The sequence below is a fragment of the Zootoca vivipara genome, chromosome 2 (genome assembly GCF_965207765.1).
Source record: "Zootoca vivipara chromosome 2, rZooViv2.hap1.1, whole genome shotgun sequence".
Taxonomy (NCBI): domain Eukaryota; kingdom Metazoa; phylum Chordata; class Lepidosauria; order Squamata; family Lacertidae; genus Zootoca; species Zootoca vivipara.
The window spans coordinates 100472768-100494166 of record NC_142584.1 but is presented as its reverse complement, the minus strand read 5'-3'; the positions used below and the strand labels follow the sequence as shown (position 1 = coordinate 100494166).

At 43.8% G+C, this 21399-nt stretch overlaps 1 protein-coding gene across 12 annotated transcripts in view; it reads right to left on the bottom strand.

Annotated features, from left to right (window-relative positions):
* FHIT (fragile histidine triad diadenosine triphosphatase) overlaps nt 1–21399 on the bottom strand; it is a 1052598-nt gene that overhangs the window by 731118 nt on the left and 300081 nt on the right. The window contains exon 1 of one of the 12 annotated variants that reach the window (XM_060271294.2): nt 2629–2689. The exons of the other annotated variants lie outside the window; for them this stretch is intronic. The gene's annotated coding sequence lies outside the window, so the exon portion shown is untranslated. Of the gene's footprint in view, nt 1–2628; nt 2690–21399 lie in introns of those variants that run through there. 12 annotated transcript variants of the gene reach the window in all.

Here is a 21399-nt window from a genome sequence, read left to right as displayed (position 1 = left end):
GAAAATGCCCTTTTCAACTGATCGTATTTACTTAAAGTAAGTCCCATCAAAATCCTACTTGCCCCCCCCCCCGGTAAATGCGCTAAGGGTTGGATCACTAGCATGCCTTTTCTGGCTCCTCTTTTAAAACAGAAGACCCATATGCACACACCCTTCACATATTTATATTATTTATATTTATATTTATAGATTTATATTCATCATGAAGAGTTGGACATGACCAAATGACTAAACAACAACAACATTTATATTTTTATTTAATGTGCAATGACAAGGTGCAGAAAGGATGCACCAATTCTTACATCAATCGAGAGCAGTTTATACTGTGAATGAAGCAAATGAAAAAAAGGAAGCACATGTTTAGACTTTAAAAAAAAATACAAAAAGCCCTGCAAGCAAAACAATTAATCCATCTATTCGTGAATCTATACTCTGTTGTCCTACTTCATCTTCCTATCGCTATTTATTAAAGTGCTCACATCGCCAGGGATCCGCAAACCTGATCATTAACAAAAGAGACAGATGCTTCAATTCTGTTCACTGTTTTAAAAAGGCTTTGAAGCCTAAGGTGAAGACAAGTTATCAAGTTTCTTTAATTTAAAAGACAGGAGGAGACAGAACAAAATGGGTGAAAAATACCTCACCATCAGGAAAGCTATCCTTAATAGTCTGTCACCCATCACCTTCATCCCTCCTTGCATAAACTTAACACAGGAAGTCACCTTAAAATGAATCATTTTAGCTTAATGTATAAGCGAAACAAGCTATAGCTTAGGGCCCCACTCTCTTGGGGGCCCCAAATAAAATTAAAGGGGGGGGGGGAACCTGGATGTACATCTCCAAAATAGAAGATAAAAAACAAATAAAACCCGTGCAGCAACAGTGTTTTGTGTTGCGTAAGCTCCTATGTTGTAAGTAATAGGCCCTGCTTGCTAGCCTGCTCCCTAAAATATCATGGTTTGCTCATTTCTATATCAATTACTTTTATAAAATACATATTTTGTTATGTGCAAATGGCTTTAGATACCTACTAGGTCCATAAATTACCATACAGCATATATTCAACACAAAAAACAGCAGCAATTTGTTGTTGACGATGGACAGCTGGATGTATAATGGGCCCCATTACCTTCAGTAGTTTAGGGCCTCATCAAACCTAAATCCGGCCCTGGTCAGAGCAAAAGTAGCTTTTCAGAATTTCTGGCAGGAGACATTCCCATCTTTATCTGGAGATGCCAGGGATTGAACCTGGGGCGTTCTGCATGCAAGGCAGATGTTCTGCCAGGGAACCTCAACCCTCCTTTACATAATATGGAAAAGAGAGGAGTGACCAAGAGCACAAATAAGTTATTCACCTCTTCACAAACATGTGTGATAGCACGAGAACCGCTTAAACAAGATTGCAGTCCCATACCGCTGAGGTGTACAGTGGTACCTCACAAGACGAATGCCCTGCAAGATGACTTTTTCGCAAGACGAATGTGTCTTGCGATCTGATGGGTGACTTGCAAGACGAATTCGTTTTGCGAAAAATTCATCTTGCGAATCATGGTTTTCCATAGCAATGCATTGAAATTTAGTTAATGCGTTCCTATGGGCAAAAAAATAAATTTCAATGCATTCCTATGGGAAACCGCGATTCACAAGACGAATTTTTCGCAAAACGAACTGACTCGCAGAACGAATTAAATTCGTCTTGCGAGGCACCACTGTATGTGCAAGTACAGCCGTACCTTGGAAGTTGAACAGAATCCATTCCGGAAGTCTGTTCGACTTCCAAAGCCTTTGAAAACCAAAGTGTGGCTTCTGATTGGCTGCAGGAAGCTCCTGCAGCCAATCAGAAGCCACGGAAGCCCTGTCGGACATTTGGCTTCCAAAAGAACATTCAAAAACTAGAACAGTCGCTTCCGGGTTTCGATCGGTCAGGAGCCAAAATGTCCGAGAACTAGGCTGTTCGGAAGCCAAGCTACGACTGTACCACAAACCTCATGGGCAGAATAATCATGTGAGACTGCGTATGTCAATAGTTACAGGTAGGTAGCCGTGTTGGTCTGAGTCGAAGCAAAATAAAAAAATTCCTTCAGTAGCACCTTAAAGACCAACTAAGTTTATATTTTGGTATGAGCTTTCGTGTGCATGCACACTTCTTCAGATACACCTGTATCTGAAGAAGTGTGCATGCACACGAAAGCTCATACCAAAATATAAACTTAGTTGGTCTTTAAGGTGCTACTGAAGGAATTTTTTTATTTTGCGTATGTCAATGTCACACTTCCCACAGTTGTAAGATGGCACCAAAGAGTGGTGCAACTTTAGATTCTCTGGACTCTTTAGAAGCTGGCATGCATTGCTTTGCTGCCTTCAAAATAGGGCAAGCTATCTCTGCTGCAATGGGGGACCCTCCTGCTCATTCCGCTGAGTGAGACCCTGGACTTCTGCCCCCAAACCCAGCATTGGTGATGCCACTTGACAAACAGCTCCAATGCCATCCTTCCCTCACACACCGCTCTTTATATTGCAGCCAGGCAAGCAAGTGTGGTGTGTGTGTGTGTGTGTGTGTGTGTGTGTGTGTGTGTGTAAACGGGGGCGCCACAACAGAGTGGAGTGAAACAATTTCAAGCCACTTACCTATGTTGTTACTGGGCTAAGGACTGGAACAAAGGCGTCCCAGTGAGAGCCTATTACTAGCACAGTAGCGAGTGGAATTATAAATAGGAAAGGACTGCCATTTAAAAGCTGGCGCAAGGAGAAATAAATCACACTGTTGTGAAATATGACGCCTTGTTCTTAGGCCTCTCGCCCCTGCCTGACAATGGAGCTCATTTAACTTCCTTTGAAATCAAGGAAATATTGCAGCTATACAAAAGCCATACAAGAATGTGCCAGCATTTTGGGTGCTTTGCAGGGAGGAGCCAGGCTTCTGACGTGCAGAACCTCAAGAAACTTTCGTCAAGGCGCAGTGAATCTGTAATCACAAGCGCACAATGGCCATGACAGAAGCTAAATCATTGTTGTGTTTTCCCCACCGAAGAAAAACAATATGGAATAATGAGCTGTAATCTGGTCTGTATTTTCTGTGCCTGTCGCAGGGCAGATGGGAAAGTCAGGCCACGCGATCCTTTCCTTTCCGCCCCCCAGCCAACCATCCCATTGTGACTGAAGGATGGAAATTGGTCCGGAAGTGCTGAGTCTATAGAACTACCAAAAGCCTTCAGCACAATCCTTTTACTTCTGCACAGAACAAACAACGCCTTCATCAACCCCCCCCCCCAAAAAAATGCTTTCAATGAAAGCATGAAAACCTAAACTTTTGTTAACTCACTACTACATTTTCACACACCATTATTATACTGTTGTGAGGTGGGGGGGAACGATAGGCTGAGCACCCCTTCTGACTCTTGGATACAGCAGAGATTTGATTGCTGGGATAGCCAGACCAGCCTGTTAATGGCCCTCCACAAGCCCTCCACAATCAGCCCTGAGCACTCACTGGAAGGACAGGTCGTGAAGCTGAGGCTCCAATACTTTGGCCACCTCATGAGAAGAGAAGACTCCCTGGAAAAAACCCTGATATTGGGAAAGATTGAGGGCACTAGGAGAAGGGGACGACAGAGGACAAGATGGTTGGACAGTGTTCTCGAAGCTACGAACATGAGTTTGACCAAACTGCGGGAGGCAGTGCAAGACAGGAGTGCCTGGCGTGCTATGGTTCATGGGGTCATGAAGAGTCGGACATGGCTAAACGACTAAACAACAACAACAAGCATGGATCCTTAAGGGAACAAAAGGAGTGGCAAGTGGGTGGACCTCTCTCCCTCAGTGGTCTGTTAGTCAGAAAGACAAAAGGCCAGGGCAGAGTTGAGTTATGTGAACTAGAAGCTAGAGGCAAAAAAAGCTGCGGACTTGAAAGCCAGACCCGATGTCTGTTAAAATAACAAAGAGGTACATCTTTGTTGTACGTTTCCGAGCACAATTCAAAGTGTTGGTGCTGACCTTTAAAGCCCTAAACGGCCTCAGTCCAGGATACCTGAAGGAGCGTCTCCACCCCCATCGTTCTGCCCAGACGCTGAGGTCCAGTGCCAAGGGCCTTCTGGAGGTTCCCTCGCTGCAAGAAGCCAAGTTACAGGGAACCAGGCAGAGGGCCTTCTCGGTAGTGGCACCTGCCCTGTGGGACACCCTCCCACCAGATGTCAGAGAAAAACAACTACCTGACTTTTTAGGAGATATCTGAAGGCAGTCCTGTTTAGGGAAGCTTTTAATGTTTAATAGATTATTGAATTTCAATGTTTTGTTGGAAGCCGCCCACAGATAATAATATTATTATTATCTGCAGCAGCAGAACAAGACGCCTTCACCTGTCCCAGGTGCAGCAAAACACGTCTCTCCCACATCAGTTCTTTACAGCCACAGCAAACACAAGCAACCTTCCAACAGTTGGGACTTCACCCCCAAAAGCACACTCCTTCATTGTCTCTCAAGACAGACGGATGCCAAGTAGTTAACAGCGATATTTATATACTGCCATATCGTAACAAGAGATCGAAGCCGTTTGCAATGTAAAAAAAAATTAAACCAGCTCAGTTGAGCTTGACTGACAGGCCAGCCCTGTCAGATTTCATCTCCATCAACTGTCACCCCAGAGCAGGCATTCCACCAGACTGCCTCAGTGGGAGAGTTGGGAAGCAGGGTTCACTCCAGGCATCCCCAAACTGTGGCCCTCCAGATGTTTTGGTCTACAACTCCCATGATCCCTAACTAACAGGACCAGTGGTCGGGGAAGATGGGAACTTTAGTCCAAAACATCTGGAGGGCCGAATTTTGGGGGTGCCTTGTTCACTCCATCAGTCCGGCCCAGAGTATCTGCTTTGTTAATCTCCCATTCTGTTTGTTCTCTGTGATAGCTCTTCTCCCAAGCGATTATCTGAGCATGCAAAAACTGATTTGGCCTGTTTTTTGACATGAAGCCTAACTTCAGCGTCTGGCAGCCCATCCTAATATTCCAAGCGTTGATTTGAAGAAATCACTAAATCCAGGAATTAGGGATGCTTTGCCTTCACAAATTGGTGCCCACAAACTGGGGCTGGCACTATGCCACAATGGGTCTCAATATTATTTGTTCTAGACTCAAGGGTCACTTCAGCATAGAGCAAGACACTTGAGATCGCCAGTTTTGTGGGATGTGCTTGGGGTGGGCGGGCAAGGTCTCTTCAACATGAGGCTGCTTGATCAGTCGACTCTCATACACAAGTTTCTTAGCATCCCTGCCATAACTCTCTCTTCACAAGCTAGTCTTCAGCATAGATAATACCATTCATTAGGAGAGTAAGGCAGACACAGTGGAGCCCCATCCTTAATCAATTTTCGTTGTTGATGCTTGAGGTTCTTGTTGCAAGGCTTAACAAAAAAAATAGGGCATCTGGATGAGCTCATCAGTGGCTCATTATTAGCATTACTTTGTAGGTTGCTATTTGAGAAGCTATTAAAGTGGGTGGTTGAGGCAATGATTACTCCTGCTGCTTTATCTCCATCCTTCTGTTTGTTCAAGCGTCAAATCAAAGACACACAACCCAATGCATATTTGCTCTTCCTTGTGTTCAACAGGCCTTACTCCCAGGTAAGCATGCACAGGACTACAGCCTGTTGCTGCTTGGCCTAGCTGTGCATTCCCAAATGTTGTTCATTCACCCAAACAATGTTTGTCCTGGTACATACAGTACTTTAAAAAGCCTCGGAGTGGCCTGACGCCTTAGGGCAACTTGTCCTTAGGACAATGAATAAATGAATATAGGAAGGTTCTGTTACAACATCAGCCCCAGGCAGTCTTTGACCCGTAAAAGGCACTATAAACGCCTTCAAGGATGGAGTTCAATGGGCCTTGCCCCCAGGCAAGTGGGTATAGGATCACAACCTCAAAACCTTTTGAAAAGCAATTCCATCCTACTAGATACAGGGCATTGCTCCAAGAAAATAAGTATACTGGTTCGTGAGACAGCAATGATGCCACCCCTTTTCACTTATTAACCCTGATAGCAAAGACTGATCAAAGCTTAGAGTCCCTGGGCTTAAAGCATATTTACCAAATTCAATAAATCATTATCATAATAACAATGACAACCAGGCACACCTACTCTATGGGGCTCAGGGCTCTACAGCTCCCCCATGTCCTCTGAGACAGGGTTCAGGCCCCCCAAATCTTGAGAGGGCAGAAGAGGCCTGGCGGGGAGTCACCCCAGACTACACAGCGTCGGGAAGATGTCACACGAACTACCGCAGCCTGGCAGGCAAATGTCGCATCAGAAGGAGGCCTGGTCAGCAATGTGGAAGTATTGAACCTACTGAATTGTAAAAGGTTGTTATCCTGTTCTGTGTTTCCTGCTACGCCTGTAGATTGAGCTCATGTCTCTTTTGTCCGGATTTGCTCTTCCAGGCTCAAAAGAGAACACCATAGACTGTTCTTTTCTTGAAATAGTTGAATAGAAAGGACTTATCTATTCTTAGTTATATGGGGAAATATATCCATCATTCTCCTTTCCTCCCAGCAGAAGTATTGTCCAAGTTACTTTTATTATTTGGAATCTGAAATGGTTGATTCTTGCACCGATAGATGAATAAAGGCGGTTCCAGAGTGACAGAAAATAGAGAAGAATGATTCTGTCTGCAGGGCAATTTCAAGTTTTATGCTGACTAGTGATTATGTCAAAAGGCCTGTCATCAAAAGCAGCAAAAGACCTACTACCCAAAGCAATAATCTAAAATGGAATATATTGTTTCCTTTCATTACTCCGGGGTTTGGGCTCTCTCTTTTTTTTAATTTCAAAGGGCTAAGCGGTATAAATGTACAATCCTTTGTTCACTCTGGACTCCGGCTTGTTACATGTTGAAGAGATCAATCAGAAGCTGGAGATAAGAAATTCAACAATCTGCCTTAAAATCAATGGCGCCCATCGTACACACGAAGAGAGCTGCGAAATGTCACAAATGGAGTTTTTAATTTTAATCAATAATACCTCTCAATCATCATTTTCTCCTCCCCAACTCCACATAATACCCATTTGCCCATTACAAACTTGTCTTGTAAACACCAAACTGCCTTGAGACTTATGACAAACATAAATAAGCAAAGACACGTTGCTTACTTTTTTTTGCCAGGCTAGTCACACTTCTCTGAAGTCTCTCAGCCTCACTCACCTCACAGAGTGTTTGTTGTGAGGGAGGAAGGGAAAAGGAGATTGTTAGCCGCTTTGAGACTCCTTAGGGTAGTGACAAAGCGGGATATCAAATCCAAACTCCTCCTCCTCCTCCTCCTCCTCCTCCTCCTCCTCCTCCTCTTCTTCCAGATCCTTCCAGCTCTCTTAATTATGAACTTCTGCGCTACCATTGTGGGAACCTGGTCACTCAGTAGGCATTTTAATGATGTGCATATGGAATATAAATTGTTAGCTCCAATTCTAAACATATTTACCTGGAAACATAAACAAACAAACAAACAAACAAACAAACAAAGAACAAAGCTACACAAAATCTGATGCAAGAATTAGGAGTGGGGAATCCTTGCTAGTCACAGATTGCTTCAGACTCACAGGGCATCCTTTGCTAGGGCAAAGTTGAACAAAGAGGCAGGCAGAGGCAGGATGGGATTGTTTCCATGCAGGCTGCCACATTGCTGGATCATTTCTTAGAATTGTAGTTTTGGAAGGGACCAACCCCTGAAATGCAGGAATTTTTTTGCCCCAATGTAGGGCTCAAACGCATGACCCTGAGATTAAGAGTCTCATGCTCTACTGTCTAAGTCAGGCATCCCCAAACTTCAGCCCTCCAGATGTTTTGGACTACAATTCCCATCTTCCCTGACAACTGGTCCTGTTAGCTAGGGATCATGGGAGTTGTAGTCCAAAACATCTGGAGGGCCGAAGTTTGGGGATGCCTGGTCTAAGTTATCCCTTGTCACATTGCCACATAAGAGAAGACAACACACATCAAGGCTGGAGTTTGGTACGGTGCTGTGCTATGTCAAAAAACATGTAGCATGGTCTCCTGGTTGATATTCTACTGGCTCGCCTTATTTTTCAGTGGGTCAACAGCTGATGCTGACCCTAGATTTGGACCACAGGCAGAAGGTCTCAAGTTCAATTCCTGGCAACTGCAACGGAAGCATCTCAGGTATCGATCCCTGTATGAGGCCTTGGGGAATCATTGCCCCTCAGAATAAACAATGCTAGAGGGGCCAAAAGTTGACCTCATCACTACAATGCCATGTTATATTACAGCAGGATCAGGTGCCATAGCATCAAGGTTACAGGAAGGGAGGCACCTGAACCAAGTCCCTCCCAGTGCTGCCATCCTCCCCAACAGATTGACAAAAGCTCATCTACTGCAGCTCCTATGGACAGCGCTGTTCTGTTAAGATTGTGAGGAAAAGATGCCTCGACTAAGTCCATCTCTTTGTTCTCCACAACACCAACTCAGCATTGCAGTGCTGGTCTCTTCAAAGGCCAAGAGGGTTCACCTGTACTGAGTAAGCCTATGTGGTCCATCCAGTGGATCCGCATCTTCCTAAGAATTCCAGCACCACAACAGTGATCCGTTTTAGGGGAAGAGAAAGAGATGGGGAATAGAGAATTGAAAAGGAAAATGATGGTAACTCTACAAACCATACTATATAACGCATTGAGCTTGCAGGGATAGAAGAAAACTCCCAACTAATGCACACAAGTACACACACTTCATCTCTATGGTCATGTATGCCACTCATAAAAGAAAGGGACTTCAATCTTTTGAAGGCTGGCTTAAGCTATCTTTATTCTATTTTCAAAACAAAGCTGGCAGTAGGGAGTAGAAAGAACGCTTTGAGGTCCTAGCCATGTAGCTATATTAAAATAATCCACCTAGCTTCTTTTTAATAAATGTGCCAACTGGATAATCAAGTCTCTCCCTATGTTTGCCAGCTGCTCAGAATTAATACTCCCCCCTCCCTTTTTTTCACAAGAAGGATGCAAGAGGGTGGGGGAAGAAAGCCATGCGACCAAACTGCTAAGCTGTGAGATATTCTGAGCTTTCAGAACAAGGACATCCATCTGAAGAAAATGCAGAAAGAACAATTGTTTATGAACCACAAAAGTTTGGGCCCAAGCATTTATGGTAGCAGGCCATATATAGGAGAAATTCGTTCTGACATGTGGCCTCATCAAACAAAGCAAATGTAAAGGTCAAGGCAGCCTCACCCATGGATGTCTAATAGTTTCTGGTGGAAGGAAGAATAGGGATATTATTTCTAGCTCCAGATACTCAGCAGTGGGGAAACAATGGGAAGCCCTTTCTTTGAAATAGGAAAGAGTTTTGTGGCACCTTAGAGACTAACAAATTCACGATGGCATAAGCTTTTGGGGACTACAGTCAACTACTTCAGATGCATTGAGCAATACATATATGGCATATATGTATGTGAACATGGTTTGGAGGGGGGATTATAAAGGTGAGATGGAAATGAAATGGAGAATAGTACAGTCAAGTACCGCCGTACCTTGGAAGTCGAACAGCTTAGTTCCTGTGTTTTGGCTCCCAAACGCCACAACCCCAGAGGTGACTGTTCCGGTATGCAAACTATTTTTGGAAGCTGAACATCCGATGGGGCTTCCGCGGCTTCCGCTTGGGGCTGCAGGAGCTTCCTGCAGCCAATCAGAAGCCACGCTTTGGCTTTTGAAGATTTTGGAAGTCGAACGGACTTCTAGAACAGATTCCGTTCGACTTCCAAGGTATGACTGTACAGATAATAAGTACCTTACTAACATTAGAGGGGATGCAAAGAAAGGCCTGTGGGATGATCCTCCCCCAAAAATCAAGCAAGTACTGACTGTGGGGTGTTTTCTGACTGCAATTGAAGATATATTTGTTTACTCAGAAGTTCACTGATCATTAATGCCGATTTCTTGGTATTCTTGTGGGACAAAGTTTCCCCGTGTGAAGAAGTAATTTCTTTCGTCTCTCCAGAAACTTTCAACATTCAGTTTCCTTGGATGCCCATGAGCTCTTGTGTTAAAAGAGAGGGACAAAAACTTTTCTCTATCCACGTTCATAATTTTATGTCGCCTGTTATAGCACCTCTTAACACTTCTTATATCGCCACACAAGGCTTGTAAGTGGGAAGAGTCATTCTGTCATTGATGAAACATTTAATTTTAGCTGGGAACTATAAGCAGCAACAAATTGTGTTCCATCATGGTTTTCTCTTCTAGAGTGGTCCTGTATTTGATTGATCCTGGGTGCCAGTTTGGATTTCTTCATCTTTTTCACTTCCATGCATGAGTATTGTAGTTTAATGTAAATACTTAAGCTGTGGATCTTTGCCTAATGAATCTTAACAGATGCAGCTGTTTTGTAGGGCTTGGCTGTAGAGAATGGATTTTATGGTGGAAGTTGGAAGCATGCAAGTGTATAAAGCGTTCAGTTGTATTCCATCATGCAATTGCACAGTAGTTGTCCAGAAAGTGAATCTCTTGCATAAATGAGTCTAAGCATTTTGTGTCAGCATCAGAGGAGGTCGAGGGGTCAGCTGGCGAGCCCCCAGCTAGATCATGCCCTTCTAGCCGACACGCTGGACGATCCCCCGATCTATGGTGCAATGTAAACCAGCGACCCAGACTTCAAAAGTCTGAGCATACTATATTAGCAGAGCGCACTGCATGAACAGAAGCGGAGTGAGGAGGCTTATGAAAGCATAATAACAAGCAGATTTATTAAGCATAAATCAGGACAAAGAAAACATGTTGTCTCTCCTTCGTCTCCCCAGAGAGAGAGTCTCAAAAGCAAAAGCAAAAGCTATACACAGAACGGAAGTTCCCAGCAAGCTGCTGGTATGTAAACAGACATGTGACACACAAGTATCCCATGTCTGCAACTAAAGGTGGAATGGAATTTTCCAACGTGTTGATGGTGGAAGTTATTCAAGTCCTTGTGTAGCTGCTCAAGTGTTTCTCCTCCATGAATCCAGACAATAAAAGAATTGTGTGGAATTTATCCACAGGTACTCAGAAGAGACAGGAAACTGACACAGCTTAATTGAAGAGACATTTCCTTCCTGTTTAATTAAATACATCAGATTAAGATTTCAGAATACTTTCATGGCAAGTATTGTTACCACTATCTTGTTTCATGAATTCATTAATATCACATTAAAAACAAATAGATTATCCTTGTTAACAAGATGTACTTCAGCCTGTAAGCAGCTCAAAGGCACCAACACACACACACACACACACACACACACACACACGTTAGGGTGTCCCGGAAAAGTAGTGAATGGAATTAGTATTCCACTTTGCATGGATGATTGCTGACATTCTCCAATAAAAGCCTTAATTGATAAACAAGAGCTGGGAACATGACCATTTGCCCCGCTCTCAGTTATTATGGTCAGTAATGAAAAGGCATTGCTCGATTCAGTTTCCAAAATCTAAACAGAGGATAATGAATGTGATGACAATCTGAAAAGAAGACCACGGGATGCCATGCTGGTAATGGCTTTTATTTGAATGCCAAGAAGAACAAGCCATTAATGTCTGGGACACAAAAGATTCTCCCGGCATGATTATGAGAATATTGTGATTTAGCTGAATTATGCCAAGCCGCTGTTCAGGTACTGTTTGCATCTAATGGACAGAAAACCAGCAGGGCTCAATTCCTTTGTATAAAACAGGTATTTGGATAAAATCGCTAAGCTGCACTAAGACAATAAACTCCAGCTGCCTTAAGTCGCTGAAGAAATAGCTTTCGTTGCACTGTGGTGAGAATGAGAAACTCCCTTCTGTGCTGAATTAAAAAACAGCAACCCAACAAATTTGGATTTTTATTTTTATTAGGGCAGGTATGGCCAACCCTTAATCGTGTGTGTGTACTGTACATTTTAGCACTGAATAAAGTTGATAAGAATGAATTTATTAAAAGTAGCAGTAGACTACTCCAATGAATACCACCATCCCCTTATTTTGAACTCCTTCTTCTTCTTTGGCGATCACTCGTAGCCGAGTAAGATTGTCTTCCATAAACACAGTTTTAATAATGAGTCCATAAGACTGTGGAGGCCAATTCTGGATCCACACATCCTTCCACAGTGGAGACATTGGTTTCCAGGTGGGAGTTGATCACGGTGTGGATTTGCCAAGCATGCCTTCCTCTTAGCACGTTTCTCCCTTGCGTCCTGAGTTCGAATGTCTTCAAAGCCCATGACACCTTTGGTAAAGCCAGTGTTTCACAGTTGTCAGTGTTTATACTACTTTTTTTTTTAGATTTGCCCTGAGACAGTCTTTAAACTTCTTTTGTTTGAACTGTACAAGGGAAGATCGCTTGACATCCTCCACACACCCTTGTTCTCCCTTCCTTACTGGTCTGGGCTCTGTTTCATTGTGCACTAGGATATCATGCTCAGGCATCCTCAGCAGATGGAGAGGCAACCATTTACTAAGAGAAAAAAGAAACTGCCTTACATTGAGCCAGACCAATGACCCATCTGGCTCAGTATATGCTACTCTCTAGGTCTCCCTAGGGACCTGCAGAAGGTCCCGAGGATCAATCCCCACCAGGGGCGTCTTACCCATAGAGGCTAGTGGTGCAAGTGCACCAGGGCACCAAGTTCTGGGGGGCGCCAGGGAAGAGGCGGAGGCTGGACGCGGTGCCTCCCAGCATCAGCTTGCTGTCCTCGCCTGCCTCCACCATGCCGCGCCTCCATCATGCTGCGCCCGGAGCCTCCGCCTGCCATGGCACGAAGCGGCCAACTGAGCTGGGAGCTGCCGCATCCAGCCTCTGCCTCTTCCCCACCGGAGGAGCTGCCCTCCAGCCGCTGCCCGCCTCCTACAGCCCCGCAAAGCTGGGCGTGTCGTCAGCAGCGCCATTTCCCCCCCAAAAGTCGGCAACTCTGGGAAAGGGGGGCACCGAAGGGATATTCGCACCACGGCACCGGATATGCTTAAGAACGCCCTGATTCCCACCATCTCCAGGTAGGGCTGGTAAAGATTCCCTGCCTGAAACCCTGCAGAGCTGCTGGCAATCAGTGTAGATAATACTGAACTAGATGGGCCATGGTTTTTACTCAGCTTCTTATGCATACATTCTCTCAGCCCAACCTGCAATGTGGGGAATAAAACAATGGACAGTGCTATAGGGTTGTTGTTATTGCTGCTGCTGCTGCTGCTGCTGCTGCTGCTGCATATTTCAGCCCAAAAGAGGAGGCTGCCTTGCACTGGGTCAGACCACAGGTCCATATTGCACAGTATTGTCTGCAATGACAGGCAACAGCTCTCCAGGGTTTGAAGCAGGAGTCTCTCCCAGCCCTATCTTGGAGATGCTCAAGATTGAATAGGGGACCTTCTGCATACAAGGCAGATTCTCTGCCACTAACCTATAACACTTACCCTCCTTCTGCAATAGGGACCTAATACCGCTAGACAACGCCACCAGGTTGTTGCAAAATCAGAGGCTTCCATTTAGAACTGCACCACAGGTCTATCATAGGACACTCCCTCCCAACCACAGCTCCTTCTAATCTGCAACACGGGGCCAATGAATGGCATTTCATTTGGTGTTTGCACTGGCAAAGTTATGTAAATGTTTCAGACTAAATAAGAATCGAAGGCAAGCTCTTCCCTGCTATAATCAGCTCTGTACTTTGGGGGGCTTGGGGTGGACACATCTGCCCAGCTATGGTTAAATTTTGGATTTCTCCATTCATTGATATGGGCAGCTCTCACTTCCATCCCTTGGGGACATTTAAAAACAGCTTCTCAGTGTGGAGCAGCAAAGCACCAACTAGGGTGTCTATTCCTCCATCATTTCTTGCTTGTTTTTCTCATAACACGAAGGAGAAATGGAGCAAAGGGCAAGAGAAGAAGAGATGCCGCAGAGATTTGACTCTCCACCTTGCACTTTCCTCACCTTTTGAACTCCTTGCTTTCTCTTAGTTGAGTCTTACTTACTCAATCAGCATTGAAAGCTTCTTGGGCTGCTGCAATCATGCCCACCTCCCCAGCCTCCACTTCCAGCTAGCTAGCTGATTCCATCCCCCATTCTAGACTTTCTTTGCCAAATGACTCTGTATTCTGTGCCTACCTATGGTGCCCAGTTATCACCAGGCCCAGAATCCCCGAGGGATCGCCTGCTCCCATACTATCCAGCCCTCTGCCTTAAATCAGAAGAAAAGGTTCTTTTTCTGTGTCTCATTCAGCATGTGCCCTCTGAATACCCATTGATTAGAATTACAGTGGCACATATATTTTATCTCATTTGTTGTTACTATATAGGGAGGAGAGAGAGAGAGAGAGACGAAAGTTATCCTCGATGCAACTCGCTGATAATGACAATTGATTTAGATTTTCTTTATCAAAACAACCCTTTCAGCAGCACTGCATTGCTACTAAGTACAAGGTGGTGTTTGATTAAAATGGGCTACCTATGCTTGGAGATGTTCTTTCAACACGTTCCATTCTGACAGCAAAAGGAAAACAAGAGAGGAGCACTAGGTAGAAAGGACAGCTGTGGAGGTGGCTTTGGTCCCACACACCTGGTCCAATTAGATCATCTGGCTCAAATACAGTTTATAATTACAACGCTGGTGCCAGCAGCAACACGCAGTCTTAAAAAAGGAATGGAAAAATGAATTTTGGAATCTAACAAAAATGTCCAAGCCGGAATATAAATATTTTTTCGGTAATGTTGTCCAAGAGGGAATCAAGGTCTTCCAAATAGGTGTAGTGGGACTGCCCGCCACTTGGTAAACATTTGGTTCTACATCAACACCACACTGTTGCCCTCCTCCTGAATCACACAACCCAACGTAGGCAGTCTACCTAGAACATGTCTCAATGTCTTACCTCGTGTATCTCCAAAGCTGCCAGACAAAGCTGGCCTAATATGAATTATCCCCAACGCCATCTTCCAATATAATCTTCGGTACAATAATTCTGTTTTGTTTTTATTGTGGTGATTGGTGTGTCAACATATCATTGTTGAGTGCCGACTCTGCAGAAACATTATAGGATTGAAGCACGTTGGATAATGTGTCAATAATGGCATTAGTCTCATTGCATCTTTGGGTTACTCCACTGTTTCCTTAGCTGCGGGATGAGTTTGTCTTGTGTGATGTGCAACCCCTGAAGACGAGGATGCAAAAGAAGAAGGGTCAAGATTCAGGCAGATAGAGGTTCCCTTACATACAAGAATGCCCCCTAGTAGAGAGTTGTCATTGATTCACACTGGATTTAGGGAATATTATTAGAATATGGATAATCATAACCAGGCTATCTCTATTAGGACATCATCAGCCTAATCCTGTACAGTACCTGAAAAGACAAGGACTTATCTACAAACTATGAAGTTAATCCTTTAGGGAGAGTGTAAACCTATTCAGAAGGGCTGAACACCAATTGCCTAACCAGCTACTTGCCAACAGTGTCTCCATCTTATAGTGCCATGCCAAAGCACACCTGCTCCATATCTTTGAAGTATTTATTGCTAAACTGCAGCACCAACTATATTAGAGAGACAGTTATTCATAAGAGCAGGCATCCCCAAGCTGCGGCCCTCCAGATGTTTTGGCCTACAACTCCCATGTTGTTTAGTCGTTTAGTCGTGTCCGACTCTTCGTGACCCCATGGACCATAGCACGCCAGGCACTCCTGTCTTCCACTGCCTCCCGTAGTTTGGTCAAACTCATGTTCGTAGCTTCGAGAACACTGTCCAACCATCTTGTCCTCTGTCGTCCCCTTCTCCTAGTGCCCTCAATCTTTCCCAACATCAGGGTCTTTCCCAAGGATTCTTCTCTTCTCATGAGGTGGCCAAAGTATTGGAGCCTCAGCTTCACGATCTGTCCTTCCAGGGAGCACTCAGGGCTGATTTCCTTAAGAATGGATAGGTTTGATCTTCTAGCAGTCCATGGGACTCTCAAGAGTCTCCTCCAGCACCATAATTCAAAAGCATCAATTCTTCGGCGATCAGCCTTCTTTATGGTCCAGCTCTCACTTCCATACATCACTACTGGAAAAACCATAGCTTTAACTATACGGACCTTTGTCGGCAAGGTGATGTCTCTGCTTTTTAAGATGCTGTCTAGGTTTGTCATTGCTTTTCTCCCAAGAAGCAGGCGTCTTTTAATTTCGTGACTGCTGTCACCATCTGCAGTGATCAAGGAGCCCAAGAAAGTAAAATCTCTCACTGCCTCCATTTCTTCCCCTTCTATTTGCCAGGAGGTGATGGGACCAGTGGCCATGATCTTGGTTTTTTTGATGTTGAGCTTCAGACCATATTTTGCGCTCTCCTCTTTCACCCTCATTAAAAGGTTCTTTAATTCCTCCTCACTTTCTGCCATCAAGGTTGTGTCATCTGCATATCTGAGGTTGTTGATATTTCTTCCGGCAATCTTAATTCCGGCTTGGGATTCATCTAGTCCAGCCTTTCGCATGATGAATTCTGCATATAAGTTAAATAAGCAGGGAGACAATATACAACCTTGTCGTACTCCTTTCCCAATTTTGAACCAATCAGTTGTTCCATATCCAGTTCTAACTGTAGCTTCTTGTCCCACGTAGAGATTTCTAAGGAGACAGATGAGGTGATCAGGCACTCCCATTTCTTTAAGAACTTGCCATAGTTTGCTGTGGTCGACACAGTCAAAGGCTTTTGCATAGTCAATGAAGCAGAAGTAGACGTTTTTCTGGAACTCTCTAGCTTTCTCCATAATCCAGCGCATGTTTGCTATTTGGTCTCTGGTTCCTCTGCCCTTTCGAAATCCAGCTTGCACTTCTGGGAGTTCTCGGTCCACATACTGCCTAAGCCTGCCTTGTAGAATTTTAAGCATAACCTTGCTAGCGTGTGAAATGAGCGCAATTGTGCGGTAGTTGGAGCATTCTTTGGCACTGCCCTTCTTTGGAATTGGGATGTAGACTGATCTTCTCCAATCCTCTGGCCATTGCTGAGTTTTCCAAACTTGCTGGCATATTGGGTGTAGCACCTTAACAGCATCATCTTTTAAAATTTTAAATAGTTCAGCTGGAATATCATCACTTCCACTGGCCTTGTTATTAGCAGTGCTTTCTAAGGCCCATTTGACTTCACTCTCCAAGATGTCTGGCTCAAGGTCAGCAACCACACTACCTGGGGTGTACGAGACCTCCATATCTTTCTGGTATAATTCCTCTGTGTATTCTTGCCACCTCTTCTTGATGTCTTCTGCTTCTGTTAGGTCCTTACCACTTTTGTCCTTGATTATGGTAATCTTTGTATGAAATGTTCCTTTCATATCTCCAATTTTCTGGAACAGATCTCTGGTTTTCCCCATTCTATTGTTTTCCTCTATTTCTTTGCATTGCTCATTTAAGAAGACCCTCTTGTCTCTCCTTGCTGTTTTTTGGAAATCTGCATTCAGTTTCCTGTATCTTTCCCTATCTCCCTTGCATTTTGCTTGCCTCCTCTCCTCCGCTATTTGTAAGGCCTCGTTGGACAGCCATTTTGCTTTCTTGCATTTCCTTTTCCTTGGGATGGTTTTCGTTGCTGCCTCCTGTATAATGTTACGAGCCTCCATCCATAGTTCTTCAGGCACTCTGTCCACCAAATCTAAATCCTTAAACCTGTTCCTCACTTCCACTGTGTATTCATAAGGGATTTGATTCAGATTGTATCTTACTGGCCCAGTGGTTTTTCCTACTTTCTTCAGTTTAAGCTGGAATTTTGCTATAAGAAGCTGATGATCTGAGTTACAGTCAGCTCCAGGTCTTGTTTTTGCTGACTGTATAGAGCTTCTCCATCTTTGGCTGCAGAGAATATAATCAATCTGATTTCGATGCTGCCCATTTGGTGATATCCATGTGTAGAGTCGTCTCTTGTGTTGTTGGAAGAGAGTGTTTGTGATGACCAGCTTGTTCTCTTGACAGAACTCTATTAGCCTTTGCCCTGCTTCATTTTGAACTCCAAGGCCAAACTTGCCAGTTGTTCCTTTTATCTCTTGATTCCCTACTTTAGCATTCCAATCCCCTGTAATGAGAAGAACATCCTTCTTTGGTGTCATTTCTAGAAGGTGTTGTAGGTCTTCATAGAATTGGTCAATTTCACTTTCTTCAGCACCGGTAGTTGGAGCATAAACTTGGATTACTGTGATGTTAAAAGGTCTGCCTTGGATTCGTATCGAGATCATTCTGTCATTTTTGAGATTGCATCCCATTACAGCTTTTGCCACTCTTTTGTTGACTATGAGGGCCACTCCATTTCTTCTACAGGATTCTTGCCCACAGTAGTAGATATGATAGTCACCCGAACTGAATTCACCCATTCCCTTCCATTTTAGTTCACTGATGCCCAGGATGTCGATATTTATTCTTGTCATCTCATTTTTGACCACATCCAGCTTACCTCTATTCATGGTTCTTACATTCCAGGTTCCTATGCAATATTTTTCTTTACAGCATCGGACTTTCCTTTCGCTTCCAGGCATATCCGCAACTGAGCGTCCTTTCGGCTTTGGCCCAGCCGCTTCATCAGCTCTGAATCTACTTGTACTTGTCCTCCGCTCTTCCTCAGTAGCATGTTGGACGCCTTCCGACCTGAGGGGCTCATCTTCCAGCGTCATAACTTTTATATGCCTGTTGTCTTTGTCCATGGAGTTTTCTTGGCAGGGATACTGGAGTGGCTTGCCAGTTCCTTCTCCAGGTGGATCACGTTTAGTCAAAACTCTCCACTATGACCTGTCCATCTTGGGTGGCCCTGCATGGCATAGCTCATAGCTTCTCTGAGTTATTCAAGCCCCTTCGCCACGACAAGGCATTGATCCATGAAGGGGACAACTCCCATGATCCCTAGCTAACAGGACCAGTAGTCAGGGATGATGGGAATTGTAGTCCAAAACATCTGGAGGGCCGAAGTTTGGGGGTGCCTGCATAAGAGGGTCAGTTTGTGTGGCCAAAGACATTTATGGTATCTTGACTGCTGCCTGGAGAATAGGAATAGTGGACAATTTTACGATAATCAAATGTGAATATGAGTTCTGCAGCTGTTCACTCATTCACCACCCCGCAAGCCATTGCTTTTCCTTGCCAACACTAGCAGTCTTTAAAGATACCAACATTATTCTATTTGTTGTCATTGTTTTGGAGTTACCAACTAAAATGTGTAATTCCATTGAACTCTTTTTTTATTAACGGTGGTAGCCATTAACATTCACTGCTACGTTTCTTATCCTGTCTCCCTAAAGGTAAAGGGACCCCTGACCATTAGGTCCAGTCGCGGACAACTCTGGGGTTGCAGTGCTCATCTCACTTTATTGGCCAAGGGAGCTGGGTAACAGCTTCCGGGTCATGTGTCCAGCATGACTAAACCGCTTCTGGCAAACCAGAGCAGTTCACGGAAACGCCGTTTACCTTCCCGCCGGAGCGGTACCTATTTATCTACTTGCACTTTGACATGTTTTCGAACTGTTAGGTTGGCAGGAGCAGGGACCGAACAACAGGAGGCTCTGTGGTTTAACCCACAGCGCCACCTGCGTTCCTCCTGTCTCCCTAGTAGTTTTATAAATGTTTTTAACTGCTTGATTTAAGTTAACTCTACTAATGCACCTAGTTGCATACCATGATTTTTCAAATATTCCACAAATGTTCCCTGCTCCTTTCTTACCACACCCATTAATTTTGCCATTTTCCCTTAGTTGAAACAGCATCCTCTTTCCACCTCTGGCCAAATACTATTCATTCTGCGGTTGTAGCATACATAAACAAAATTCTAAGGTCCCTCACTATCCCTAAAAGGTCCCTCACTATCCCTAAAAGAAAAGCTTCTGTTTTTTACTAAAAGTTATTTAAAACATCTTCTTCAATTCATTGTAAATAATTTCCCAGAAAGCTTTTGTTCTTTTACAGAACCACCACATACCCTATAGTAGTCGAATAGAAGGTACCCTACTATTATTTACATTTCCAACACAGATTTGATTTTGATTTATATGTTTTTGCAAGTCTGCTGGGAGATAAATACTACTATCTATGTATCATTTTCATATCATTTTCTTTCAATGTATAACATTGAAATGAATAACATGCTGTGAAGTTTAAATCTACATTCCATAGCTTCTGCCACACAGCCATTTCAATATTGTGAGCAATATCTCTTGTGCAACAATGCAAGCATTCTTTTCTGTGGAGTAGAACAGAGACCATTACAATCCAACCCCACCCAACCAACCAATCAGTGGTGTTCTGTAATGCAAAGATGCTTTGCATTAGCTTAGATGTGTATCTTACTAAAATAATAATTATTAAAGGTGTACATTTATATTAATAAGTAAGTTTATGCTAAATACAATTTTTTAAAATATATATATATATAAGGATTTGTACAAAGTTTGCAAGATATGGAAGGGAGGAGAGGGATTGGGTTGGATTTATTGTTTTGTTAAATGGTTTTATCCCACAGGGGGTGTCTTTCTGATGCTCTGTGTCATTAACACACAACGATTAAAATCTTTCATTTTTTTGTTTCCCACCCCTAGAGGGCAGGTGGCTATTTAATGATGGGCAATCAATAGCACAACAACAACAACAACAACAACAACAACAACAACAACAACAACAACAATGTAAGAATATAATGATATCCTTTATGTAAGAAGCAATCACACCACTGTCAGGAGAAGAAAAAACAATAACCCAATTTTTCCAAATCACCATACTAGGCTCAGATAAAGCACACCTCCAAGGACAAAGTTAGAGACAACACAATGCAATAAAAAGATGAAGAGGTACAGAAGAGATAACCCCCATTCCTAACTGGAGAATAAAGTTGGCCATTCCTGTACTAGTTACTGAGATCAGGATCTTCTAGAGATTGCTTAAATGCCTCCGTTAACATAGTAGGGTCACCAAAGTATCCTGCTACTGCTCTGTCCCAAACCAGCCCCGATTGCCACCTCTGAAGATGTCATTGAGGTACCAATCAATGACAAATGCAATGCAAAAGTCAATTCTGTGTTTTTCCCATTCCCTGTCCTTGCTGCTCCCAATTCAGCTCACTTCAGACAAAAGGCACTGTTGTAGGGTGCCAAAGCGAGTGACTAAGCAGATGTCTATCATCACTTTCCCCTCTCTGCTTTTATTACATTCGGTTCCTGCTTAAACCAAGGCAAAACTCTCCTTATCGTTCTGCATATACAAATTTTGAACAGTAGAAGGAGAGGCATTCCAGGAAGCAAAGCAATAGATTCCATCCCCTCCCCTCCAGTTTCACATTAACGTTTATCTCCTTCCATTTCCTCTCCCTGATTAGACAGACTTCCCTGCTGCTGAAACCATTACAAAGCTACTTATGAGTCCATCAGATGAAGAAGGAGAAGGAGGGGGGCAGTGTGACACTGCACTTTGAAAGAACCCTGCTTTG